The sequence below is a fragment of the Stenella coeruleoalba genome (genome assembly GCF_951394435.1).
Source record: "Stenella coeruleoalba genome assembly, chromosome: 20".
NCBI classification, from domain to species: Eukaryota; Metazoa; Chordata; class Mammalia; order Artiodactyla; family Delphinidae; genus Stenella; species Stenella coeruleoalba.
In genome coordinates, this window is record NC_137166.1 from 22,492,768 (window position 1) to 22,520,184 (window position 27,417).

At 36.4% G+C, this 27,417-nt stretch overlaps 1 protein-coding gene across 10 annotated transcripts in view; it reads left to right on the forward strand.

The window, feature by feature from the left end:
- LOC307178519 (uncharacterized protein) overlaps positions 1-27,417 on the forward strand; it is a 232,527-nt gene that overhangs the window by 53,064 nt on the left and 152,046 nt on the right. For 4 of the 10 annotated variants that reach the window (XR_013825208.1, XR_013825209.1, XR_013825210.1 and 1 more), the window contains exons 5-6: positions 2,689-3,220; positions 3,343-3,704. The gene's annotated coding sequence lies outside the window, so the exon portion shown is untranslated. Of the gene's footprint in view, positions 1-2,688; positions 3,221-3,342; positions 3,707-3,811; positions 6,641-27,417 lie in introns of those variants that run through there. The other 6 variants (XR_013825203.1, XR_013825204.1, XR_013825205.1 and 3 more) reach the window with 4 other exon arrangements.

Below are 27,417 nucleotides of genomic sequence, written 5' to 3' on the forward strand. Positions count from 1 at the left end.
TTGGCCACCATACAGATGGTACTCATCATACCTTTACTGAAATGAGGTTAATGCGGGTCTTTATGGTAAGGTGAGATCTTAATGAGATCATCAGAGCTTGGTACTTAGCTTCACTGATTCACTGATCCTAAGGCTGAATCTCATCATGTGTTTAGTGATCATGTACTGAATACAACACAGATCCTAGTCAAAGCAGTAAAGGGGTATAGGGAGATACACTCCTAACCATGAAGAGATCATATGCAGGCTCTCTAGTTTTACAGCTGGCCAATGTGTGGGTTTCTTGTGAAGGGCTCCTTTAAATACACTCCTGTGAGAATCTTGGGGCCAGGTATGACTGCTCTGAGCATTTACTTTTAAGCTAGGAGGCCACAAAGTTAAGGGTAAAATTGAAACCATAGTTAAGACAAGGAACTAGGTCAAAATGGGGGAAGTGGTACCAAGTAAAGAGATATTTAAGGAAATTGAGTCAGGAATCGGCTCTAAATGCTATTCAGCAGTGCAGATGGTTGGGGAGATGATGTTAGAGTTTGGCTTTCATGGATATCTCTGGATGTCACCACTGAAAATGGTTTGGCATGCATTAATATTCTGGTTGCTTTGTTAGGAGATAGATGGTGCTGGCTGGCTTAAACAACCCATGCAGGTCAGGGAAGTAGCAGGAGAGCTTGACTTGAAAAAGAAACCCATTGTAAAGCATTCGTAAGTACTATTACAGGGACATGAGATAAGCATTGTGGATCATGGAACAAAAAGAAGCTTAACCCTTCACATGTATATAGAATTCTTCAGGTTAAAAAAAAGTGTAGCAAAATCCTTATTTTTCACACACACACAGCTTTGTTGGAAAAGATCAGGCAAAGACAATTATCTCTCACCTAGAGATGAGGAAACCAAGGATCAGAGTATAGGTGTTGTCTAATGTTATCCTTTAAGCAACATATCCTGTGATTCAAAGAAAAATTTTCTGCTTGAAACCGTCTGTTCTTCTTTGTACAACATTCTGCCTTTCCAGGGGTCTTTGATGTATTTACATACAAAGAGTAGCCTAAATGAGAAAATAATGTCCTTCAGGACATTGCTTAATCTCTCCTAAGAATGCTGATAATTTGATAAGGAAGTCTATAAAATTTAAAAAATCACATGGGACTTACTTGGGGTTGGCCCTTTACATATATTAAACCTTTTAATACAAAAATAGTGGAAGGTAGGTAATTATGCAAATTTACCAACATGGAAGATTTACATTCTAGCCCTTAAAAACTCCACTTTCTTTCAAAAGCCACATATGTGTCTAAACCACATATTCTGTGAGAGGGTCTCAAACGAGATGTAGCAAGAAAGAAACACTGCTCTCCGCGACTACGACTACGCACTATAAAGTAGAAAGAGTTCCTTGGAGCAGGAGGCTTTGATGAATTAATCAGGAGGAGATTGTAGTGGGAATATGGGAGCTGCTCCATCTGAGCTGAAAATGCTGGGCTAGGAGTCAGCAAGTCTGGTTTCTACTGCCAGTAGTTATCACTCAGGGGCCCGAGCCCAAATATTTCCCCTAAACTTTAAATAAAATGAAGTGTTTGATAAGTTCTATGTTAACTAGCTTTCACAACCTCTGTTAGTTTGCTGTGGCTGCTAGAGCAAATTGCCACAAACATGGTGGCTTAAAACAGCTGAAACTTATTTTCTCTCAGTTCTGGAGGCCAGAAGTTTAACATCAGTTTCACTGGAATGAAATCAGGTGTCCGGTATCAGCAGGACCATACTCCATCCACAGGCTCTAGGGGAGAACCCATTCCTTGCCTCTTCTCGTTTCTGGCGGCTGATGGCCTTTCCTTGCTTGTGGCCCAGTCACTACAATCTCCGCCTCCGTGTGCACGTTGTCTTCTACTCTTCTACGTGCATAATCCCTCTCATCCTCTCTTAAAACGTTACTTGTGACTGGACCTAGAACCTTCTAGATAATCGAGGATGATCTCCTCATCTCAAAACATTTACAAGTTCCAGGGATTAGGACCATCTTTGGGTGGTCATTATTCAGTACTGAAGCTAGTAGTAGTAGTAGTAGTAGTATATTTTAAAATATAGTGGATAAGAAGACAGGATTTTGAGCCAAACTCTTTGCAAATTGTTGGACAAAGAACTAAAACTTTTCTCATCTATAAAATGGAAATAAAAACTGAACCTATCTTATAGGCTTATTATAAGGATTTATAAGTTAATACTTAAGAAAGCACTTAGAACAGTGCCTATCACAGGATAGGTGACCAGAAAAACTTAACTTTTATTATAAACTGTTACTATTTTCCACCCATGCAAAGCCTGCATATATTGAAGGATCTTGTCTACCAAAGACACTGCATGTATTCAGTAATATTTAATTTGATTCCTAATGTTTTATTAATCAAAGATATTTATCACTGCCTTTCAGAGCTGATTCAGCAGGAGATAACCAGTGTGTCTGCAATGAGTTGACACAACTCCAGCCAAAAGAACAGACTTTTAACATTTTAACCAGTGTAGTCACAGTATGAGCCAAAGTTCCAGCACTGAAAACACTTGTTGAAATAGTGAAAATATCTATTTTACCTCTAATTAGGAATTCAAACATTAGATTTTTCTCTATATAAATCCTTTAAAATCTTATTTAATTATTCATTCTTTCATTCTACATTTTCCACCACTACCCAGGGAGTCCAGGCCTCGTTGAGAACCCTGCCCTTAAGCAACGTGGTACCTTTAAGGAGACCATCAAAGCTTCATCATCATCACCTGGGAAGTTCTTCATCTGGAGCGTGTGTGGGAAGGGAGGGGCCATCACGTGAAAGTTGTTAACAAACAGCTTTAAATAGCCCTATCAAGACGCCAACTCAAGCAAGCTCAGCCATTAGTCCCACTGAAACTCCCTGCGGCGAGGACGGAGAAGAGAAGGAGCCATGGTTAGCATTCTGTGAAGTCTTTAAGAGAGACAGAAATATGCTCCTTTTACATATTAGACGCTGGGATAAGCTAATTGCCGAATCTATCAACGTCGGTCTGCGACTGTTGTGATGAGCTCCAACCGAATCTACAGCCTGGTTTAGAACTCTGCAACAACTTTAATCCTTCTAAAGGCCTTGCAAAAAACGGGGTCTCTCCCATCCTTAGGAGGTACAGATGGCCAGCGTCAGGAAAGCAGTGTTATCCGAAGGAAGAAGTGAAGGCAAATGATCCCATTTCACAGGTGACTGCCTAATTTATCTCTGTGCACATTTGTTGGGGTTAAAATGAGAAATTCATGTATGCTATATATGTACCCTTTCCTCCTTCTCCTAGAGATTAAATTCTGTCTCATCCATTCTCCAGGTCTCCTGGCACCTACAAGACACCGGAGCCCGGCCTTTCAACAGATGGGGAGGCAGGTAGGACTCAAATCTAATAGAGACTATGAAATGAAATAAATTTGCTGGTTTATTCCATGAACCTCAGATAACATGCTTAAAATGCTTATCTAATGCTAGGCACTGTGGTTTATAGATGATCACTCAGAAAAAACAGTAAAGATGGGGAAGCTGTAAGTGGTAAATATCTTAGATACGCCATACAGGGAGCAAGATGCAGACTGAGGAGTTGAACTGGGGTAGTTGAGCTCAGAGTTTAGGCTCTTAAATATATTGGAATGTATCACCTTCCGATGCGCTGAGTTGCCAGCCTGCTTTCTTATTCCCATTTCCCATTCTCTGCATTTACAGTAACAGTGAAATTCCATGTCCATCTGACTGATTCTTGGCAATTTCATTCTCTGCCTCCCCAATGATTTCTTGTTTGACTCTAGACACCTGTTTCGTACTTCCCCAGAGTACAGAACTATAGCCTACTAGAAACAGATGAAAGCAGGTGACCTGTGGCCTGTATTGAAAGTCTTGCCTGAGGATACTAACGCCTGACAATCCTATTATGAAGAGCATGGTACAAAATAGAATTCATATTTCCACATTCAGATGTGACATTTTCTACATCTCTTTGTGTTGTGCGGCATTTTACTGTGTTTTACTATATGCTTCTGTTCAATATTTTATTATAGTTCACTGAGCTGTAGAACAGATAAAAGAAGGTATTGAAAAGTCAGAAAAAATACATGTTTAGGTCCCACATGGGACTCTTGTTTAGCCATATTGCCTTGAGTTTCAATATTTCATGAGTAAAATAGTGATGATAAAATACACCTTGTTAAATGGATCAGATAAGAAAACATTTATAAAGCAGAGCACAGTAACAGGAATGTAGTAAGTCCACGGTAACTCCTAGTTATTTGAAAAATAATTGTGTTCTTGTTTACAAAGGTTTTTTTTTTTAATAAGTCCTTCATGTTTCTCAACATTAAGACCTCATTTCGTTTTCATCTTCAAATCTTACTCTGGTACTTGGCCCATAGCAGGTGCTCCATATGCAGTAGTGAAATTGAATTTCTGAGAGTTGTTTAGACTTCAAATTAATCTGTGGAAATTCTATCTAGCCTAAAAATTCTTGCCCTTATCTAAGATTAATTCCTTGGAAATTGAAGAGGGAAGAAGGATGGGGAATGCAAGTAGAAAAGAAAAGAGAGAAAAAAGATTATCTGTGAGATATTTATCTGAACAGTCTGGCAGTGAGAGTGGCAGGCTCTCGATGGTCTCCTGGTGTGGGAGGGAAGATGAATGGTTTCCAGGGAACCCTGGTGCTACTCCTTAAAAGGAGCCTGCTGTGGCCAGAGCTGGCGTCCTTGACCCTGTTTCAATGTAGGAGGAAAGATGGGGAGAAATATAAAAGGAACTCACACTATGACAGCAGTTCCCCTGGAAATATTGGATTTGTTGAGGCAGCTGGGATGTGAGGGTGCTTGGTGTGGTAAAAAGCACTTGAAATGTGACTCTGCTGCTGCAGCTCTGTGACCTTAGGCACATTATTTGGCCCTCTGAGCTCTTTACTCATTTGTGAAATTAGGAAAATAACATCTACTTCACAGGGTTATTCTAGTGGTTAAGAAATACATTAAAGCTATTAACAGAGTTTATATATCTATAACTATAATCTGCTATGTATTACAGATATTTATTTTAGGCTAAATGTGAAAAATAGTTTTTTTAAGATGTTTGTTCATCTTTATTGAAAATTAACCCTTAAGTGCTGGCATCAATGTGTTTACTATATGATCCTGTCCTCTTGGCGAGATTTCATGGAACCAGAGGTAGATATTTGATATTGAATGATGTGGACTTTTCTTTCTTTAAATTTAGTTTGGAGGCAAAGCTTGGTGTACATACGGTGTGTGAGTCTGTGTGTGTGTGTGTGTGTGAGAGAGAGGGAGAGAGGGAGGAAGAGACGTAGGAGAGAATGAATTTGGAGTATCCCGTTCATACCTTTTCCTGGGAGCATACTCTTAGTAAATACTTTCACAAGAATCCCAGTCTCAGGCTCTGCTTCTAGAAAAGTCAGTTCTAAATCAACTGACATGGAAGTTGCCTGCCAGAAATAACCAGCTCTAAGGCATATGCAGGTGTCCATAAAATCACACTGCAAAGGCCATTAAGATTTTTTTTTAATTAAATGGTCTGTAGAGTCTAAAAAATTTGGGTAGATATGCTATATCAGCTACTAACTCTTTGACCTTGGGAACGTTAATGAACCTCTAGTGACTCAATTTCCTTATCTGTAATATCTATCTCACAGGGCTGTTTAGAGAAATAACAGATGTAGGGGTCTTCTCAGATGTCCTGGTACATCATACAAATTTAATAAACAGTAGCCTCTGTTATCACTATTACTACCACTACTACTGTTGTTTCTCTGTGAGTGATTCTAGCTCAGATGCTCTGCTTGAAGCTTTTTGGTTATTTTTTTTTTTTTTTTTTTTTTTTTTTTTACCATTTACAACTGTGTCCTCCTAACTTACACTTAAACCAGAGTTAGAAAGTACTCCCGAAGTCAATAGTGAAAATAGAAACATTAGTGTAAACATAATTGGAAGAGACTGGTTGCCATGGTGATGCTTTTGCCAAAATAATGGAGAGGCAAGTTAAATGGCAAGGGAGGCTGTAAAAAGTTGCCTTTATTTTTAACTACATGGAGTGTGATGGATAAAAGAAAAGCACCAAATTGTATTTAGCAGACATTTTTCTCTCTTTAAAATCTTATTTACAACAAATGCATTTTTACTTCAGTGCTGCTGTTATCCACAGTAATATTTACCTATCACTAGCAAATGTTTCTGCAGAAAGGAGTTAGTATCGTAGGGTGGTTTTAGAATCAGACATCCTGTTTTTGAACCCGAGTTTGGCAATTTTCTGTTCTCAAAAACATGCACAATATAGATGTGAGAGTTTTTAACTCTTTATACTTTATAGCTCTTGTAGTACCATTCTACCAACAGGCCTGAGTTGATAAGATTACGGAACCAAGTTCCTGAAATTGAAAAATCGTGAAATCAGGTTACCAACCCAAATTTTTTTCGGTTCATTTCTGGAGTTGTCTTTGTGTCTTGGCATCACAAAGAAGAAAGTGGGTAAGAAAAAATGGCAACCTAATGAGGAGGATGACCTCTGGAGTGAACTGAGGGGGTTCAGATTCCAGCATCACCTCATGTTAGCATTGTAAACTTTGGCAGGTCAACAATAAGGCTAGTATACTACTAGTACCTAAAAGTTTATTTTAAAATATGGTTAGACATGCAAGGTACTTAGCATTGTGCCTAACATATAGTTTCTGCTCAATCAATTGTTACTCACAGTAATGTATTTTAATTTTGATTAAACTGCAAATAATTATGAATAAATAAATTATAAATAAATTATGAATAAAAAGAAAACCTCTCACTCAAAATGGTGGACAATACCCACCATGTTTGCTTTGGAAGAGCTTCTTGCTTCCCTCATGGAAGATTAATCCCTGTCAAAGATTTGGAAGGTGATTAAATGAGCTTATCATTTTACCTAAGCAATTTGTTTCCTCTTCACAGGCTTCCTGCTGAACTAGCACCTTGGAATGATACTCATGTGATGTTTAACTGGTGTGACCATTGGAATATATTTAGTTCAAATGGTATTTTCCTTTGGGCATACATAATCCAGCTAGAAATGTTTATTTTCATATTCTGAGCCAATCTAGTTATAGGTTTCCCCTACTATCTGAAAGTAGTAGAGTATTCTTATGAAACTTTTCATAAGCCAAAATGGTGTAAAGCAAAGAACCAATGATCTTAGGACATATCTTGCTAACAGATGCACAAAATAAACCAAAATAAAGCACAGATGCTCACAGACACAATTCAAAGCTATGGTCGCTTGATGCTGAGTGTGGTTCCCAGGAAGGAGCTGGGGGGCCACTCTGACTGCTCAGGGTGTACACTTCCTGCATAACAGCTCTCTGCAAAACAAATGCTGAATGCTACTTTCAATTTTTGCCTTTTCTTGTAAAAGTGAAAATCCTCTTCAGATTTCTTTAGTTAGCAAAAACTGGTGCAATGTAGTTCTTTCATAAAAGTGAAGGGGCGGAAAGTGAATTTCGAAAAGCGGGGTGGTGCCTATACCAGTTAATCACAGTAGTGATTGACCTCTGTCAGTAGGTTTATACCATCTGAGTAATTCTACATATTTATTCTGTAGTTCTAGATATTCTCAACAAATATTCAATCGTAAATATTTCTATACACATTTTAAAAGAGCAATATTAATTGGGATAGGCAGATGTTTATATGATAGATCAATCTTATTATTAACTTTAAAAAGGCTCTCTGTACACTGTAAATTCACATACGTGCACAAACACACTCGTTCATACATACACACACATCCTCTCACACATGTGCATAAATATACCTTTTCAATTAGAGTGTTTTGTGCTTGATAGTAACACAATTACACATTCAGCTTATGAATAGTCTTGTTTTTATCTTAAAATCTCAAAGTCTTCAAATGACTTTTTGTGATTAATACTGGTCTCAATACTTACAGAAAAAAAAAAAGCCCCCTCCCCCACCCTCCATATATAGGAACTAACACTGAAATGCCTATAGAATTCTGGACTTGCTAAAATTGTCTTCAGTGCACCCTAAATAAAAGTTCAGGCACTCAGATTTAGAAATGTAAAAGAGGATAAGTAATTCAGTAATGGCAATGATGTCTTGCTTGTATAGTATTTTTTCTCCATATCCGAAAGGTCTCCAAAACAATGCCAAGAAAGAAGACAGGCTGGGTGTTATTACCCTCAGCTTACAAATGAAGAAATCAGGGCTTAGATAACTTAAGTAAATTGACTACTTAAAATAGTGTATAAACACCCCCCCTTTTTAAACTACAAATATAATACTTTTCAAACTACTTGATTCCCCCTCCCAAATTATGAGAGTAAATAGGATACTAGAGACAAAGGAGATCATTTACAAAATTAGACATCAATAATTAAAAGCTAAGCAACCCTCTTATTTGGACCTCCAAATACTTGATAATTAAATCCCTAATAGGTGACATGCCCCATATCCATGATGCCAGTTCAGATGACAGTCCCATATAGCTTTGAATAACCTTTGTACTCAAAACTAGTACATGAAACATAAATTCAGTCTATTGTCTCAGTATTAGACTATGATGGATCACATACTCAGGAACTGATCTTGGTTTTTACCATGAAATTTATCCTCAACCTCTCGATGTATTTTCCATGTTTCTCCTTCCTCTGCGTAAAGCTACTTATCTCAACCTTACTTGAGTCCATAGCTGATTTCAACAGTTAAAGTGTTTAAATAGGGTGAATTTAAAGGAACTGGTATGGCCAGTTTCCGTTCCATCTTGTCTATCATGGAGGCAAAGGATTTGGACTATGGAGGTAACCACTACTGAGAAACTTTGAGAGTGGTTACTATTTACCAGTAATGGTAGTGGTGCTGTCCTGTCATGGTGCTGCTTTGCAGATGAACATAATATTCAGAAGTGAAATAAAATACAGTTGCCTTTGTGCTACTCTGTAATTCCTTAGGTTGTCTGCTATTTCTGTTACTAGTTACATTGAGGATATGGGACCATACTACTCACCCTTTCAGAGATGGTAATATGCACACACACACTACCCAGCAACAGGTGAATTCTGGTTCCTTGAGAATTGGAAACCATCTACACACATGTACAGTATGGGAATTGAGTCTTTAGAAATGAGCAGAGTCATGATCTGTTCAGATTTTTATTCTCCTTTGGCTACCCCCTCTCCTAAAAGTTTTCAGTTCTTGCAAATTTGCATCAAGATTCTCATCTTGTGTGTCCTAAAGAATTGATACCAGTAAGCTGGGTGACACACTCAAAATTCAAACCACATTCAAGTGTGATTGAATTTACAAAACCACCACTTCAGTGAAGTCATATTGCAGTTTAAAGGAGAAAGTTCATGAAAGGTGTGATGACATTGTCTCTTGACGCACCCAACTTATTCTCACCTTAGTTTCATTCTTACATGATCAGGTGAAACCTTTATCTTTCACAGCCTAAGAATTTAAGATTTTCGAATCATTATTAAGTATCAAGATATTTGATTCCACAACTAAATCCTTCCTCACAATCTCATAGAATAAATAAACAGTGTGGTTCCATAGGTCTGTAAATATTATCTGTGTTTGAAGGGGGAAGACAACACAAAACTTGTTCTTCCTCTCTCATTTCACAGCTCCAAACAATATAATTTCTATGAAATAAGTGTTTTCAATTCTTCTTGCCATTCTGAAGCATTCTCATCTCATTCTCTCACTACCGTATTTTATAAAGGCTTCATTATTTCACCTTTAGACAAATCTAATGTTCTCTTAATCTGTGTTACTTTTATCAGTTTTATTCTTCATGCCCGCCTCCAGGCCCAGTAATCCACTTTCCATCCTTCTGCAAGAGTGGGATGACTGAGAAAAAACAAATGACCAGGTCGTCCTTTTGTTATAACATCTCAGTTGTCCCACTATACAAGAAAATAAAAAGTATGAGTTCTAAATAGATAATGCAAAGTCTCTTAGTTTGGTCAGAGTCCAGCTGTGCTTCCTTATTCCCTACTGCCCCTGAGGCATTGAATAAATTAAGGAATAAATGAGTGAGTGGAGACACAGCAATTGGTAGTATGCTAAATGTTTTGTCTTTATGAAACTTACAAACAGGCAAAGATACTCTATTTATGGAATAATTTTTCACTGGTTTTTAAGTCATTAAAAATTGGGGGAAATCAATGTACAGCTCTTTTTAGCCATTCTGTAGTCTTTAAACTGAACAATATTGGTTTATGAATGATATATTTCATTTCATTACAGTGAAATTTCACCATCATGTATTGGAAGAAACAAATTTAGACAGTAAGAACTCCTATAATTATTATTCAAACTTTAGTATACTTAATTATTTTCATATTCTCATTACTTTTGGGGGGATTTTCTCAATGAAAACAGCAGTAAATTGTCTTGAAAGTATTAACAAAGCACCTGAAATATGTCTCTGTAAATAAATGACCTTCAGGTGGAAATATCATTGAGGAAATATATTTCTGCGTCATTCAAACTCAAGCCTCTGTTAGTGTTAAAACAGAAAATGAGAGAAAAAGAAATCTTGATGAGGAACACAATATAAAATTGCTGGACGGATTTAATTTAACTTGGGAATAATTGTCTTACCTAGTCCAAGAAAGGGTAATTTAGATTCACAGAGAGCAAGGGATATATACCTGACCAGGAGTGATGAAAGGGTACAGTTACTCATCACTTAGAATCTGTACAGATTGACACATTTTTCAAGAATCCTCAGAATATTAACAGAAAAAAGGAAACATCAAAATCTTGTCCCATTAATTTCTAAACATTAGGGCTCTAATATCAGGTCCAAGAGTATTGCTAAAGATAGGATAAATAAGGTCATCACTTCAAAATAAATAATGTCATCTTATTTATCATCTTTGCCTTTTGTATTACACAGCTTATAACTTGGTTTATTAATACGCCTAATGACACATTCTCTCTGGAAAGACATCATTCTAAGCAAGGCTCCTACCTATGACTGTAACCTTCTAATATTCTAAACTTTATGCATGTTCCTACTAAGCTAATGGTATATCCTAATGCATTATGCTCTATGTTTGTTCCTTTGTTCATGTCTAGAATGCCTTCTCCTTTCCGCAATCCTTTTATTGACCAAGCGAACCCCTAATCATCCTTAAGACCATAAGTCATTTTACCTTCTTCAGGAAGCCTTGCCTGCATTTGAATTCATTCATGCTTACATTTATCAAATGTTTGCTAGATGAATTGAAAGTATTTATGCACTTAATATTTTAATCTTGTTGTCTTTGGGTTAATTACTTCTCTCATGTTACAGGTGAAGAAACTTCAGTTCTTTGAGTAAGTTGTCAAATATCACAAAATGAAAATAGGATTCAAACCCAACCCTCAAAACTCTCCAGTGACTGTCCAGTTCCTTATTGTACTACAGAGCACTGGGTTTGATCAACTCTGACTCTTCATGCATGATGTTAATTTTACTCCAGTTAAAACTTACAAAAATTTTAGCTTAGTCTCTCTTCCTTTATAATGGCTAATCACATATACACATAACACAACAGATACACAAAAATGAATACTTAACTAAAATACCAAAATATTGTATTTTATAAATAGTGTTTTCTTTTTAACTCTTGTGAGTCTGACTTGGGTAATGCATGCAGTGTAAAGATAAAATCTACAATGCTGTTATATCCATATGTGTAGCTATTACTTGAAAAAACAAATTCTGTCAGGAGCAGAGTGGCAAAGTTAAATTGGAAGGAGGATCAAGGCCTAACATCTTATATAAAATGAATGACTTTGGAATAACTATACATGCCATTGATATTTAATATTTCACAGATGCATGTATTCTATTTGGATGTGCTATTACTTGAACAGAAGCATTTGATGAAATTCCTCCCTCAAGGTCTGCAGGGTTTTTTAAATTTTCATGTCACAATGAATTTCTCAGGTCAAGTCAATGGTAGCAACAAAAAAATGGCTATGATAAAATTTTCTTTTCTCATCTTCTACTAGAGTCAAAGTTGTCTCAATTTATCCGTTACTTTGTCCTCATTAAAATTATTCTGTCTGCAGAGCACTTTATTAGTTTCCGCATATGGAAATGGAGGACGGGGGAAGACAGTGAGAATGAGTCCTTTCTTTGAATGCACTGACAATAAAAACTGCCAAGTTGTTAATTAACTTATATAAGTTTAATAAGCAATATGAATAGAGAAGTGCATAGATAAATGTACTAATGGGTTGAATATTATCCATTTTTAAACATATGTGTGTGTCTGCTTGCATTTATATTTTACATTTATTTTTCAAAACAAATGCCTAAAAATATTAGGGTGTACTTATAGCTATAGATTATCTGTCTATCCATTTCTTAATAGTTGTATCTGGGAGCTAGATTTATGAATATTGATTTTTTTCCTTATGCTTATTCTAGTTATTTTAAATTAATTTATATCAATTGCATAATTACCTATTTTTTAAAATTGTAGAGCATTGTAAGAAATTATACATTTAGTTTTTATATATCTCATGTCTACTAAACATTTTAATTCCCTAGAAGTTCTTAGAAACTATCAGATTTAATCCCGAATATTCCTTTGTGAGGTCAGCTAAAGTCTCTCTCCTACTAAATGATTTGCAATTTGGTTAAACTCACATATCTGCTAAGTAAGCTTTATTTCTGTATCTTTCACAAATGGAATCCAATCCATAAGCAACTTGTTTCTTCTAACTTTAGAAAAAGCATTCAAAATATGAATGATTCCCCTCATACCATCCCACTACCTGAATTGAAGCCCCCATCATCACTCATCTTAATTATTGCAATTAACTGCTAACGGATCTTCTTGCCGCCTTTCTGGTCCCCTATAATCAATCACACACTGGCTTAAGGGGTTAGCTATTCTTGAAGACACCAGCGTGGCTTCTATTTCAAGAATGTTGGTTTAACTCTTCACTCCACCTGGTGTATTCATTCACTGGATGGCTGCATGACTTAATCCTTCATTTTATTCAAGTTTTGTTTGCAGGGACAATCATGACCAGCTTATCTAAAATATCACATTCATTTTTTTTTAATGTTTATTGGCATTTGGATTTTCTCTAGTGTGAACTAGTTATCCTTAATTGTTTTCCAGTCTAAGGTTCTATTGCATTTTGTCTTCTTATCAATTTAACAGTTTTTCATTGTCATTACAAATTTTATAGCAAAAAGTCTCCCTACATTTTTTTAAAATTTTATTGAATCATAGTTGATTTACAATGTTAATTTCTGCTGAACGGCAAAGTGATTCAGTTACACATATATATACATTCTTTTTCATATTCTTTTCCATTATGGTTTATCACAGGATATTGAATATAGTTCCCTGTGCTATACAGTAGGACTCTGTTTTTTTTTTTTTTTTTTTTTTTTTTTACAGCTTATGCATTTCCATTCTTCTTTGAGAAGTCTCCCCCAACCCTTAGCTTTTACATGTAGCCTCCAAGGTTTACTTCTAAAATTGCTATTCCATAATCCACCTGGAATTTATTTTGCATTATGATGTGAAGTGGAAGTTTAACTTCATTTCATCCATTCACTTTTATAACTCCTTAGTTCACTATCTTTATATTTCTCCATTGTATTTGTGTTGACTTCTGTGCTGATTATTGTCTATTTCTCCTACTTGAATGTAATTATACTCATGAATGGGGACTTTTTTATCTTGATCATCACCATAAAATTTGACCTGCACATAGAAAGAACCCCATAAATGTTTGTTAAATAAATTAATAAATACAGAAACTAATATCATTTGTTTTAATTCCTAAAGCAATACTCAGAATACATTTAATCTTTATAATTTTCTGTGGGAAGCAAACTTTATATTTTCATTTCATAAATGATGGAATTGAGGGATAAGAATATGAAACCACTTGTACTTGTTAGGTGAGTGGAAAAGCTAGATCTAGGATGCACAGCCTATGGATCATAATGTCTTCTGTCTTCTTCTGTGAAGAGGTCACTTCCCCTAGGTCTTTGTTACCTCAAATGAAGATAAGGAACGTGCTCCTAATTTCCTAAGCAAATAGTAGACCATTCCAGGGACCTCAAAATCACTGAATTCCATTGCTTCTAGAATAAGTTTCGAGTTTTCATCAAGTAGCCAGAGAGTAAATATTTCCATCTTCACATGAAAATTGAGGATCATGGAAAATACTCCTTAATATTGATTAGTTTAGCCTAGTGACTCTGCAGAGATTCTACAGATTTGCATGGATCTCTCCAATTTCCCCAGTCAGTCAGTTTGCCAGTCTGAGTTTATTTTTATTACCCTGGAGTAAATGGTCTTCTTGGTATCTACCTGAATTTTAGTGGGCTTGTTTGTTTGTACATAGATTAGTAGAAAAAACTAGCTTCCAATTACACTGGTATTTCCAGAAGTCCGAGTCCTAGGTGGATTTGTTTTAATTATATTTCAGACCCTTTGACACTCACAGGCACATAGAAGAAAATTTTATTCTGTTCATCTGTATCTTTAATTTGATTAATCAATTGATATCTTAGAAGTGGGACCCAAATTGTATATATCCATGATAATATCTCTGGAGAATTGATAGAGTTACCATCCGTGGGATACTTGCAACAGATTCAGCTTTTTCCTAATTCTACTCAGAGGTAGTTCTGAGTTTTGGTCTCATATCCTTTTTTGGTAAGTGTTGCTGTAGCCCTGAGACAAGGTTCTTAACTCTCTCACACTTTGCGCCAATATTCTACAATGGGTTTTTTTTTGTTTTTTTTTGTTTTTTGTTTTTTTTTTTTTGCGGTACGCAGGCCTCTCACTGTTGTGGCCTCTCCCGTTGCGGAGCACAGGCTCCGGACGCGCAGGCTCAGCGGCCGTGGCTCACGGGCCTAGCCGCTCCGCGGCATGTGCGATCTTCCCGGACCAGGGCACGAACCCGTGTTCCCTGCATCGGCAGGTGGACTCTCAACCACTGCGCCACCAGGGAGGCCCTCTACAATGTTTAAATGGAACCATAGGTCCCAAATTCTCAAGACATACTGATCTGATTCCACATCCTCTTTGATTACCCACATTCAATCCATAAGGAAGGCTTATCAACTCCAGAACCTATACCCATATCTATATCTATACTTATGTGTACTTTCACATCTATATCTATATATCTTTATATACAACTACATCTATATCAGTATAGATATTCATATGCATGCATATATTAAACTTTGTTTATATATTCAAAATCCATCCATTTTACTGTTTCCTGTTACCACCAAAGTGAGGACTGTATTTTATCCCACTAGAGTACCTGTAAAATGTCCCTTTCTATCTCTTCATTTTCTTGACGAAAATCCACATGCCAGTAATTTACTGTTGACCCAAAAGCCAAAATGACTTTGTTTTAAAGAAAATTCTGCCACATCTCAACTTACAACATTCCATGCCTTTTCACTGAACCAAGACTACTATATAAATTATTGACCCTGGCCTAAAAAGCCCCTTTCTGCTTACCCAGCATCACCTCTTTCTCCACTCTCCAACTTTAGTAGTTTTCTTCCTTTTCCTTGTTTAGTAGTATTCCATTGTCTAGACACATCAAAATTTACTTAGTCATTTATTTGCTTATTGATTAATATGGTTTCCATTTTTTACTGTTATGATTAAAGCTACAGGGAACATTCAGAAAAGAAGTCTGTGAGGACATACATTGGTTCTCTTGGGTAAATACCTAGAAATAGAATGCCTGGGTCATATGGTAAGCATATGGTTTAGTGTACATGAAGAGTCTGAGTACTTCAAGATTTATAGTACCATTTTGCATTCCCACCAGCAATATATCTGTTAGATATTATCCGATATATTATTAGATATATATCCTCAACATTTGGTGTCGCCACTTTTAAAAACTTTATTTGTTCAAAGGTGTGTAGGTAGATCTCATTGTAATGTTAATTTGCTTTTTTTCTGATGCCTACAAATATTGAATAGCTTTTCATATGTTTATTGGACATTTCAATACCTTGTTTTTAATATCTTTATTAGAGTAAAACTGCTTTACAGTACTGTGTTAGTTTCTGCTGTATAACAAAGTGAATCAGCTCTATGTACACATATATGCCCATATCCCCTCCCTCTTGCGTCTCCCTCCCACCCTCCGTATCCCACCCCGATAGGTGGTCACAAACCACCGAGCTGATCTCCCTGTGCTATGCTGCTGCTTCCCACTAGCCATCTCTTTTACATTTGGTAGTATATATATGTCAGTGCCACTCTCTCATTGTATTTTGGAAGAGTTTGAGAAGGTTAGGTGTTAGCTCTTCTTTAGATGTTTGATAGAATTTGCCTGTGAAGCCATCTGGTCCTGGGCTTTTGTTTGTTGGAAGGTTTTTAATCACAGTTTCAATTTCAGTGCTTGTGATTGGTCTGTTCATATTTTCTATTTCTTCCTGGTCCAGTCTCGGAAGGTTGTGCATTTCTAAGAATTTGTCCATTTCTTCCAGATTGTCCATTTTATTGGCATATAGTTGCTTGTAGTAATCTCTCATGATCCTTTGTATTTCTGCAGTGTCAGTTGTTACTTCTCCTTTTTCATTTCTAAGTCGACTTTACTGATTTGAGTCTTCTCCCTTTTTGATGAGTCTGGCTAATGGTTTATCAATTTTATCTTCTCAAAGAACCAGCTTTTAGTTTTATTGATCTTTGCAATCATTTCCTTCATTTCTTTTTCCTTTATTTCTGATCTGATCTTTGTGATTTCTTTCCTTTTCCTAACTTTAAGGTTTTTTTGTTTTTTCTTTCTCTAGTTGCTTTAAGTGTAAGGTTAGGTTCTTTATTTGAGATTTTTTTTGTTTCTTGAGGTAGGATTGTAGTGCTATAAACTTCCTTCTTAGAACTGCTTTTGGTGTATCCCATAGGTTTTGGGTTGTCGTGTTTTCATTGTCATTTGTTTACAGGTTTTTTTGATTTCCTCTTTGATTTCTTCAGTGATCTCCTGGTTATTAAGTAGTGTGTTGTTTAGCCTCCATGTGTTTGTATCTTTTACAAATTTTTTCCTGTAATTGATATCTAGTCTCATAGTGTTGTGGTTGGAAAAGATACTTCATACCATTTCAATTTTCTTAAATTTACCAAGGCTTGATTTGTGACCCAAGATATGCTCTATCCTGGAGAATGTTCCATGAGCACTTGAGAAGAATGTGTATTCTGTTGTTTTTGGATGGAATGTCCTATAAATATCAATTAAGTCCATCTTGTTTAATATATCATTTAAAGCTTGTGTTTCCTTATTTTCATTTTGGATGATCTGTCCATTGGTGAAAGTGAGGTGTTAAAGTTCCCTACTATGAATGTGTTACTGTAGATCTCCCCTTTATGGCTGTTAGTATTTGCCTCATGTATTGAGGTGCTCCTACGTTGGGTGCATAAATATTTACAATTGTTATATATTCTTGGATTGATCCCTTGATCATTATGTAGTGTTCTTCTTTGTCTCTTGTAATAGTCTTTGTTCTAAAGCCTATTTTGTCTGATACGAGAATTGCTACTCCAGCTTTTTTTGATTTCCATTTGCATGGAATATCTGTTTCCATCCCCTCACTTTCAGGCTGTATGTGTCTCTAGGTCTGAGGTGGGTCTCTTGTAGACAGCATATTTACCGGTCTTGTTTTTGTATCCATTCAGCCAGTCTATGTCTTTTGGTTGGAGCATTTAATCCATGTACATTTAAGGTAATTATCTATATGTATGTTCCTATTACCATTTTCTTAATTGTTTTGGGTTCGTTATTGTAGGTCTTTCCCTCCTCTTGTGTTTCCTGTCTAGAGAAGTTCCTTTAGCATTTGTTGTAAAGCTGGTTTGGTGGTGCTGAATTCTCCTAACTTTTGCTTGTCTGTAAAGGTTTTAATTTCTCTGTGAAATCTGAATGAGATCCTTGCTGGGTAGAGTAATCTTGGTTGTAGGTTTTTCTCCTACATCACTTTAAATATGTCCTGTCACTCCCTTCTGGCTTGCAGAGATTCTGCTGAAAGGTCAGCTGTTAACCTTATGGGGATTCCCTTGTGTGTCATTTGTTGCTTTTCCCTTGCTGCTTTTAATATTTTTTCTTTGTATTTAATTTTTGATAGTTTGATTAATATGTGTCTTGGCATGTTTCTCCTTGGATTTATCCTGTATGGGACTCTCTGTGCTTCCTGGACTTGATTAACTATTTCCTTTCCCATATTAGGGAAGTTTTCAACTACAATCTCTTCAAATATTTTCTCAGTCCCTTTCTTTTCTCTTCTTCTGGAACCCCTATAATTCGAATGTTGGTGCATTTAATGTTGTCCCAGTCCCAGAGGTCTCTGAGACTGTCCTCAATTCTTTTCATTCTTTTTTCTTTATTCTGCTCTGCAGTAGTTATTTCCACTATTTTATCTTCTAAATCACTTATCCATTCTTCTGCCTCAGTTATTCTGCTATTGATCCCTTCTAGAGAATTTTTAATTTCATTTATTGTGTTGTTCATCATTCTTTGTTTGGTCTTTAGTTCTTCTAGGTCCTTGTTAAATGTTTCTTGCATTTTGTCTATTGTATTTCCAAGATTTTAGATTATCTTTATTCTCATTATTCTGAATTCTTTTTCAGGTAGACTGCCTATTAGTCAGAATCCCACCTTTCAGGTCTGGTGGGTTTTTACGTTGCTCCTTCATCTGCTGTGTGTTTCTCTGTCTTCTCATTTTGCTTAACTTACTGTGTTTGGGGTCTCCTTTTTGCAGGCTGCAGGTTCGTAGTTCCTGTTGTTTTTGGTGTCTGTCCCCAGTGGCTAAGGTTGGTTCAGTGGGTTGTGGAGGGGACTGGTGCCTGTGTTCTGGTGGATGAGGCTGGATCTTGTCTTTATGGTGAGCAGGACCATATCCTGTGGTGTGTTTTGCGGTTTCTCTGAACTTATTATGATTTTAGGCAGCCTCTCTGCTAATGGGTGGGCTTCTGTTCCTGTCTTGCTGGTTGTTTAGCATGGGGTGTCCAGCACTGGAGCTTGCCGGTTGTTGAGTGGAGCTGGGTGTTAACATTGAGACAGAGGTCTCTGGGAGAGCTCTCACCGTTTGATATTACGTGGGGCTGAGAGGTCTCTCGTGGTCCAATGTCCTGAACTTGGCTCTCCCACCTCAGAGGCTCAGGACTGACAGCTGGCTGGAGGACCAAGACCCTGTCAGCCACAAGGCTCGGAAGAAAAGGAAGAAAAAAAAGAGGGAAAATATAAACTAATAAAATTATTAAAATAAAAAATAATAAAATATTATTAAAATAATAGAATAAGAAAAGTAATTTAAAAAAGAAGAGAGCAACCAAACCAATAAACAAATCCACCAATGATAACAAGCACTAAAAACTATACTAAGATAAACAAAAAAATCAGAAACTAGTCTGTTGCATACAGCAAACCCCAAGTCTACAGTTGCTCCCAAAGTCCACCACCTCAAATTTGGGATGATTCGTTGTCTGTTCAGGTATTCCAGAGATGCAGGGTACATCAAGTTGATTGTGGAGAGTTAATCCTCTGCTCCTGAGGCTGCTGGGAGAGATGTCCCTTTCTCTTCTTTGTTCACACAGCTCCTGGGGTTCAGCTTTGGATTTGGCCCCACCTCTGCATGTAGGTCGCCTGAGGGCATCTGTTCTTCGCTCAGACAGGATGGGGTTAAAGGAGCACCTGATCAGGGGGGCTCTGGCTCACTCAGGCCAGGGGGAGGAAGGGATATGGAATGCGGGGCGAGCCTGCAGCAGCAGAGCCCAGCATGACGTTGCAACAGCCTGAGGCATGCCATGTGTTTTCCCAGGGAAGTTGTCCCTGGATCCCAGGACCCTGGCAGCGGTGGGTTGCACAGGCTCCCAGAGGGGAGGTGTGGATAGTGACCTGTGCTTGCACACAGGATTCTTGGTGGTTGCAACAGCAGCCTTAGCGTTTCATGCCTGTCTTTGGTATCCACACTGATAGCCGCAGCTCGTGCCCATCTCTGGAGCTCATTTAGGCGGTGCTCTGAATCCCCTCTCCTCGTGCACCCAGAAACAACTGTCTCTTGACTCTTAGGCAGGTCTAGACTTTTTCCTGGACTCCATCCCAGCTAACTGTGGTGCACCAGTCACCTTCAGTCTGTGTTCATGCAACCAACCCCAGTCCTCTCTCTGGGATCTGACCTCTGAAGCACAAGCCTCAGCTCCCAGCCCCTGCCCACCCCAGCGGGTGAGCAGACAAGTCTCTTGGGTTGGTGAGTGCTGGTTGGCACTGATCCTCTGTGCGGGAATCTCTCCACTTTTCCCTCTGCACCCCTGTTGCTGCCCTCTCCTCTGTGCCTCTGAATCTTCCCCCCACCTTCTCCACCAGGGAAGGGACTTCCTAGTGTGTGGAAGCCTTTCCTCCTTCACAGCTCCCTCCCCAAGGTGCAGGTCTCATCCCTATTCTTTTGTCTCTGTTTTTTCTTTTTTTCTTTTGCCCTACCCAGTTACGTGGTGATTTTCTTGACTTTTGGGAAGTCTGAGGTCTTCTGCCAACTTTCAGTAGGTGTTCTGTAGGAACTGTTCACATGTAGATGTATTTTTGATGTATTTGTGGGGAAGAAGGTGATCTCCACATCTTACTCCTCTGCCATCTTGAAGGTCCTCCTCTCAATATCTTCTTGTGTGAAGTGTCTACTCAAACTCTTGGCCTGTTTTTATTATGTTTTGTTTCCTTATTTTTAAATTGCAAGAATTCTTAATATATTCTGAACACAAGCCATTGTTAGTTAAATGTGTTACAAATATTTTCTCCCATAGTTCAGTGTTTGATTTTATCCATGATGCCATGATAAGAGCCAAATATTTCAATTTTGATGAATTTCTATTGATTTTTTTTTTCCTTTTATGGTATATACTTTAGGTTTCCTATGTAGAAAATCTTGGCCTATCCCAATTTCATAAGTATAATGTCTATGGCAACTTCCAGAAGTTTTACAGTTTTAGCTTTTATGTCTAGGTCTTTGTTTCATTTTAAGGTAATTGTTGCATATGAGATAAGATAAGGATTGAAGACCAATTTTTTTTCTAATTTTATATCAAAAATGAAGTTGAAATAAAGATTTATTCAGAAATTTATTTATTTATCCTTTTAGAGTAATTGACTCTAAATTGGTTGAAGTGTCTTTTGTGTAAAGTGAAGAACACCTGTACAGACTGGTTTGGAGAGGGGAGAAGTGCCAGTGGACTTAGGGAGGCAGGTTTGTGCCCCCACAGACCAGAGGACTGGATGGGAGCATTTCTTTCAGCCCAGTCTTCCACTTCTTTTTTGGCAAGGAAGAAGAAGATTGCACAAAGCTTACTTTAAAAATTCAAATTTCAGGGAATTTTTTATGTGAAAAAACTCATTATTTGCCTGTGTATTATGTGTGTTGCTGTGTGTTACTTTGTATAGATTCAAGTCTCCATCTTGAATGGACAATTCTTATGTCTGAAGAATTTTTTTTTTCTCAAAAATTACTATTTACTCTAGTGAAAATCTGGCTAAAATTTTTCTCAATTATTTTTTTCTGAATAAATCTTGATTTTCACTTCATTTTTGATAGATATTTTCTCTGGGCTAACTCTAGTTGGGTTTTTGCTTTCCCTCTCTCAACTTTAAAAATTGTATCAATTATTCTCTGGCTTGTATAGTTTCACAAAAGAAAACTACAGTCATTCTTATCTTTGTTCCTTTGTCTTTAATGAGGCATTTCTTTTCAGTCAAGTGTAAAAAAAAATTTCCCTTTATTACTGCTTGTCAGCAGTTTGATTAGAATATACCTTGGTGTGGTCTCATTATGTTTTGTTTGTATTTTGTTTATTGAATTTTTGGATGTACAGCTTTCATCATATTTACAAAATTTTCATCCACTATATTTTGAACACTTGTTTTTCCATGGATCATTATTAGTGCTCTTCCTTTTTTAGTATTTAGTCTCCCCCCAACCCCCACCCCATGCTTATATCTGAGTTGTTTCTATCCCTCTATCTTTAAGTTTACTGATATTTTCTTCCAGAATGTCTTCCTGCTGATTATCCCATCCAGTGAATAATTAAATTACAGATATTATATTTTTGTTTTGTAGATATATCATTTGGTTCTTTCATATTTTCCATTTCTCTCATTATTTTGTACATGTTTTACTTTAATCCTTGGGCATAATAAAATCAGGTGTACTTGTCTGTAAATTTCATCACCTCTGTCATTTCTGTGTCTGTTTTTAGTGATCATTTAAAAAAAAATTTGGTTCACATTTTCTTAATGTCACGCCTCACAAATTTTGAGTGGATATTTGATGTTGTGAATGTTATGTTCATGAGTGTCTGAATTTTGCTATTCTCCTTTAAAGAATTATGAGCTTTATTATGGCAGTATTAATTCACTCATCTATTAGCTTTGGTTTGTTGAGACTTGTTTTAGGCAATTTTTAAGAGTACCTATTACTTTAGGAATTGTTTAGCCCTACGAAACTTGTGGGCCTTTTAGGGTTTCTACTGAATGCCCAAGTGATAAATGAAAAATCTATGAATAGTCAGAGCTAGAAGGTCTGCCTACCTAGTGTGATTTCTGAGAAGTATTCTGTTTACAGCACACTCATCATTCTTTGCAAGGCCTCCTGGAATTTTACTCCATATGTACCCTCCTGGTTTGGAAACTGGAATGGGCCTCTAGGAAGAAAACTAGGTCCACAGCAGAGTCCACCACATTTATTTCTTTTCTCTCAGAGGTAACATTTCTGTGCTACCTGCTATCCAACATCTGAAAATAACTATTACATATATGTTGTCTGGCCTTCTATTTGCTAATGGTGGGAAGGTGTAATGGGTTGAACTGTGCCTCCCCCAAATTTATATGTTTAAGTACTAACCCCCAGTACCTTAGTATGTGACTGTATCGGAGAGAGGACCTTTAAGGAGGTGATTAATGTAAAATGAGACCATAAATGTAGACCTTAATCCATTATGACTGGTGTTCTTATAAGAAGAGAGAATTAGGACACATATGCACACAGACCAAAGGACAACCATGTGAGGACACAGTAAGAAGGTGGCCATCTCCAAATCAAGGGGAGAAGCCCCAGAAGAAAACAAATCTGGCTATACTTTGATCTTGGGCTTTGATCTTGGACTTCTACACTTTGATCTTGGAGCTCTAGTCTCCAGAACTGTGAGAAATACATTTCTGTTATTTAAGCCACTCAGTCTGTGGTATTTTGTTACGGTAGCCCTATCAAACTAATGCAGAAGGTTAAGTCAGATTTTCATTACTCCATTCTTTCCAAAAAAAAAAAGGGGCCTTAACATCATTATAAACTGCCCAATATCATTTAAATTATATTTTAAAACTCAAATATTCTGCATATCACTTAGATGGCATTTACAAGATTTATTTGAGGAAACACAAATGTTGTAACTATTAAATAGTGTAATATAAATTGGATCTTGTTCAGTCTTTTTTATTTGAGTGATTCACAATATCTTATTATACAATGTAGCCTTGTTTCAGTAAATCAGCGAGGTAAAAGCACGTAGCCTTTCCTTTCTCTAGCACTGAACACTACAGCAACTGTTATGCATTTTGTAAATGAACACTTTTTCTATGAAAAGAAAAGGGGCAGCAATTTCCTGTATATCTATTGAATCCTAAGGACCATACAAGTTATTGTTGTATATTATTTACTGTTTAATATACACAACACTAATTTTCACTGTGCCCATTTGCTAGAGGAGGTAAAAGAGATCAGATGAGTTGTTTGAATGTACTAGTAAATGAAAGAACTAAGATTCTTACCAGTTACCTTCTTGCTTCTGAGAGCTCTTGGTCTTTTTCCCACATCAATCAGGATAGTATCATTTTGCATAAAGTTGCTGTTCTTTCCCCATACGAGCGTGCCTAGTAGGATGTGTAGGAATTTTTGTTTGTACGTTTATGCTAAGAATGATCAAAACTTGTTTTAACAAATGCTTTTGTAAGCCTTTGCAAATTAACTAATGAGTATAAGATTTTGCTAAGAAAACTCTTTGTGTACTTCAAAATATTTTTTGTTTTGATTTGTAATATACATGGAAAAGCTTGGCAGATGGATATTGCAGAAATGAACTGTACACACATATCCACTGTTACTCTTGATATTCCTGAATAGATTCCTGAATAGATTCCTGAATAGATTATTAGGTGCAGGCATTTTACCATAGTTGCACTGTGAATCTGTAAAACATTAAAAAAATTAATGAGTATTAATTTTATGAAATTAATATGAAATTCTATTCATGGAGTAACATTAATAATAAACTCTGTGTTACCTGGACTGTTAGATAGATACTTTGAATGAATGCTTTGCTTTGGAAATACATATGTTGTGCTCAAGCTGAATCAGATTTAGCTTTTGTTCAACAGATGGACAAGCTCTTTCATAATGTTAATACTTGCTCAGAATTCTCACTGACTGCTGTCATCTCAAGTCTTCTTTGATTCTCTGAAGAATACATGTGCCCAAACTTAGCATTTATCTGACTCTGCAAGGAGTGAAATGGATTGCAGGAGAATTTAATGGTATTTTTATTGGAGAAGATAAATCTGTTATCATCAATGCACCAATTTTCCTGACTGCAAAATCATTTCACAAAAATGGCATCTTCACAAAGCCAGTGTGCATATAGAGAGGCCAAAATAGAGTTATCATAAATGATGTCACTAGGGCAAGTCATGAATGCCCCCAAATGACATAAGCAATACTCAGATAATCTTGATGACACACTGATTATAAAGGGCTGAATAGAGTTAGGAATGTATGCATTAAGACATAAACTCCTAAAATATTAGAACATGTTATATCATGATATAAGGGAATGTGTTAAGATTGAGTAGACATCATAATGCTATGTCCCTCTGTCCAAAATACCATTATACATGTTTCACAAACACTTAATGAATGAGTCTTCACTTCCTTCAAGGAGTAAATGGAAATTAAATCAACAGCAGCTTGTAATTAGATAGTTTGTGTCAATACCAAATGTTTCAATAACTAGTTGAATGATCTTTGGCATAATGCTGAACTTCATGTCATGAGCTTATTTTCTTATCTATAAAATGATTTTTTGTTTTCATTCAAAACATCAGTTTTTCAAGAAAATATTGTATGTTCAACTGGGAGAACTCTAGTTAATGTACTGCCCTTTTAGAGAGTCACAGGAATCCTTAATATATTAAAGGCTCTAAAAATTCTGATGGTAAAGACATGTTGCATGTTAAGTAAAATTTTTTAGAACTTATATAACAAAGAGATCAATTTTTATCTACCTTCTATAATACCTATTAATGATCCACTAAATGCATCACAGTCAAAGAGGAACAATTTGCCAAGGCTCTTTCCAGGTAATGTATTCTGAGATACTCTTATTTCCCACATGATTCAGTATGTTACCGGACTCCATTTGGTTGTTCAATAAATGAAAGAAATTATTTCCTTCCTAATCTTCACTGGTGAATATTTCTAATAGCTTTGCAAAGTGGTTGGTGTTTTAGACTTTGAGCTCCATTCTTTGGAAACTAAGGCCAAAAATAAATAAAATTCTCAAAATGGCTCATAGAAAAAAGTGTAAAATGCAAAACTATAAAACTCCTAGAAGATAGCACAGGAGAAAATTCAGATGACCTTTGGTTTGGTGATGAGTTTTTAGATATAACACCAAAGGGGGTGAAAGAAATAATTGATAAGTTGGACTTCACTAAAAATTAATTGTTATAAAAAAGATATTGTCAAAGGAATTAGAAGACCTCCCACAGACTAAGAGAAAATATTTGCAGAAGACATTTGATAAAGGGCTGTTATCTAAAATATACCCAGAACTCTTAAAACTTAATAATAGATTTTTGTACTAGCTGGTATGGATAGGCAGCTACAATAAAAGAAGGAAATGTAACATTTAAAAAGAAACTTGATAAGAAAACAATTCAATTAAAAAATGAGCAAAATATCTGACAATCTCACCATAGAAGATATACAGGTGACAAGCATTTGAAAAGATGCTCAACATTATATATAATTAGAGAATTTCAAAGTAAAACAAAAATTAGATACTACTACACACCTATTAGATGGCTGAAATTCAAAACACTGACAATACTAAATGCTGACAAGGATGTGGAACAACATGAATCCTCATTGAATACAAAATTCCCACCAGCCACTTTGGAAGACAGTTGGTGGTTCTTGGAGAACTAAATATAATCTTACCATAGTATTCAGCAATCATGCCCATTGAACTTTGACAAATGAGTTGAAAACTATGTCCACACAAAACCTGTACACAGATGTTTGTAGCAGTTTTGTTCATAATTCCCAAAATTTAGAAGGAATGAAGATGTCCTTCAGTAGGTTAAGGAAAGTTAAGTAAACAAACAAAAAACTATGGTGTATCCAGACAATGTAACATTATTCAGTGCTAAGAAGAAATGAGCTATCATGCCATGAAAAGAGATAGAGGAATCTTAAATGTATATTACTCAATGAAAAAGCTAATCTGAAAAGATGACATACTCTTATGATTACAACTACATGACATTCTGGAAAAGGCAAAACTGTGGAGACAGTAAAAATATCAGTAGTTGTCAGTGTATTTAGAGAGGAATGGATGAATAGGTGGAGCACAGGGGATATTTAAGGCAGTGAAACTATTCTGTATGATGCTATAATGGTAGACACATGGCATTATACATTTGTGAAAACCCACAGAACATACAACACAGAGTGAAGTCTAATGTGAACTACAGACTTTGGGTGATAATGATGTGTCAATGTTGGTTCATCAATTGTAACACATGTACCACTCTGACCTAGGATGTTGATGGTGAGGAGACTCTGTGAGGGGAGGGAGCATATGCAAACTCTGTATTCTCTGCTCAACTTATTTGTGAAACTAAAACTGTTCCAGAAAAATAAAAACTGACTAAATACATTTCTAATAAGGACAACTCCTATTATCAAAAGACTAAAACAAATCAAGTATTCTTCCAATACCACCCAAATTGACAAAAAGATGATTTTAGGTCTATTAAAAGTATAAATGCAATAAAGTTAAGCATTATCTATGCCTGATATGAGAAAAAAGAGGCCTCAACTTCCCTCCACCATTATCAAATTAAATCATCTCTGATTTATTCCATCTTCCAACCTGATCATAGTGTGGCATTAAGCCTCAGCTTTCTCATCTGTGAAATGAGGAGTTTGGAGTAAAGATAACTGAAGGTACTCTCAGCTCCTTCATTGTGTTTCACTGTGAATTGTCTTCAATCTTAGTAGCCTAACAAATTTACGTAAAACTTTGAATTCCTACCATAATGACTTGTAGAATATATGTAAGTAT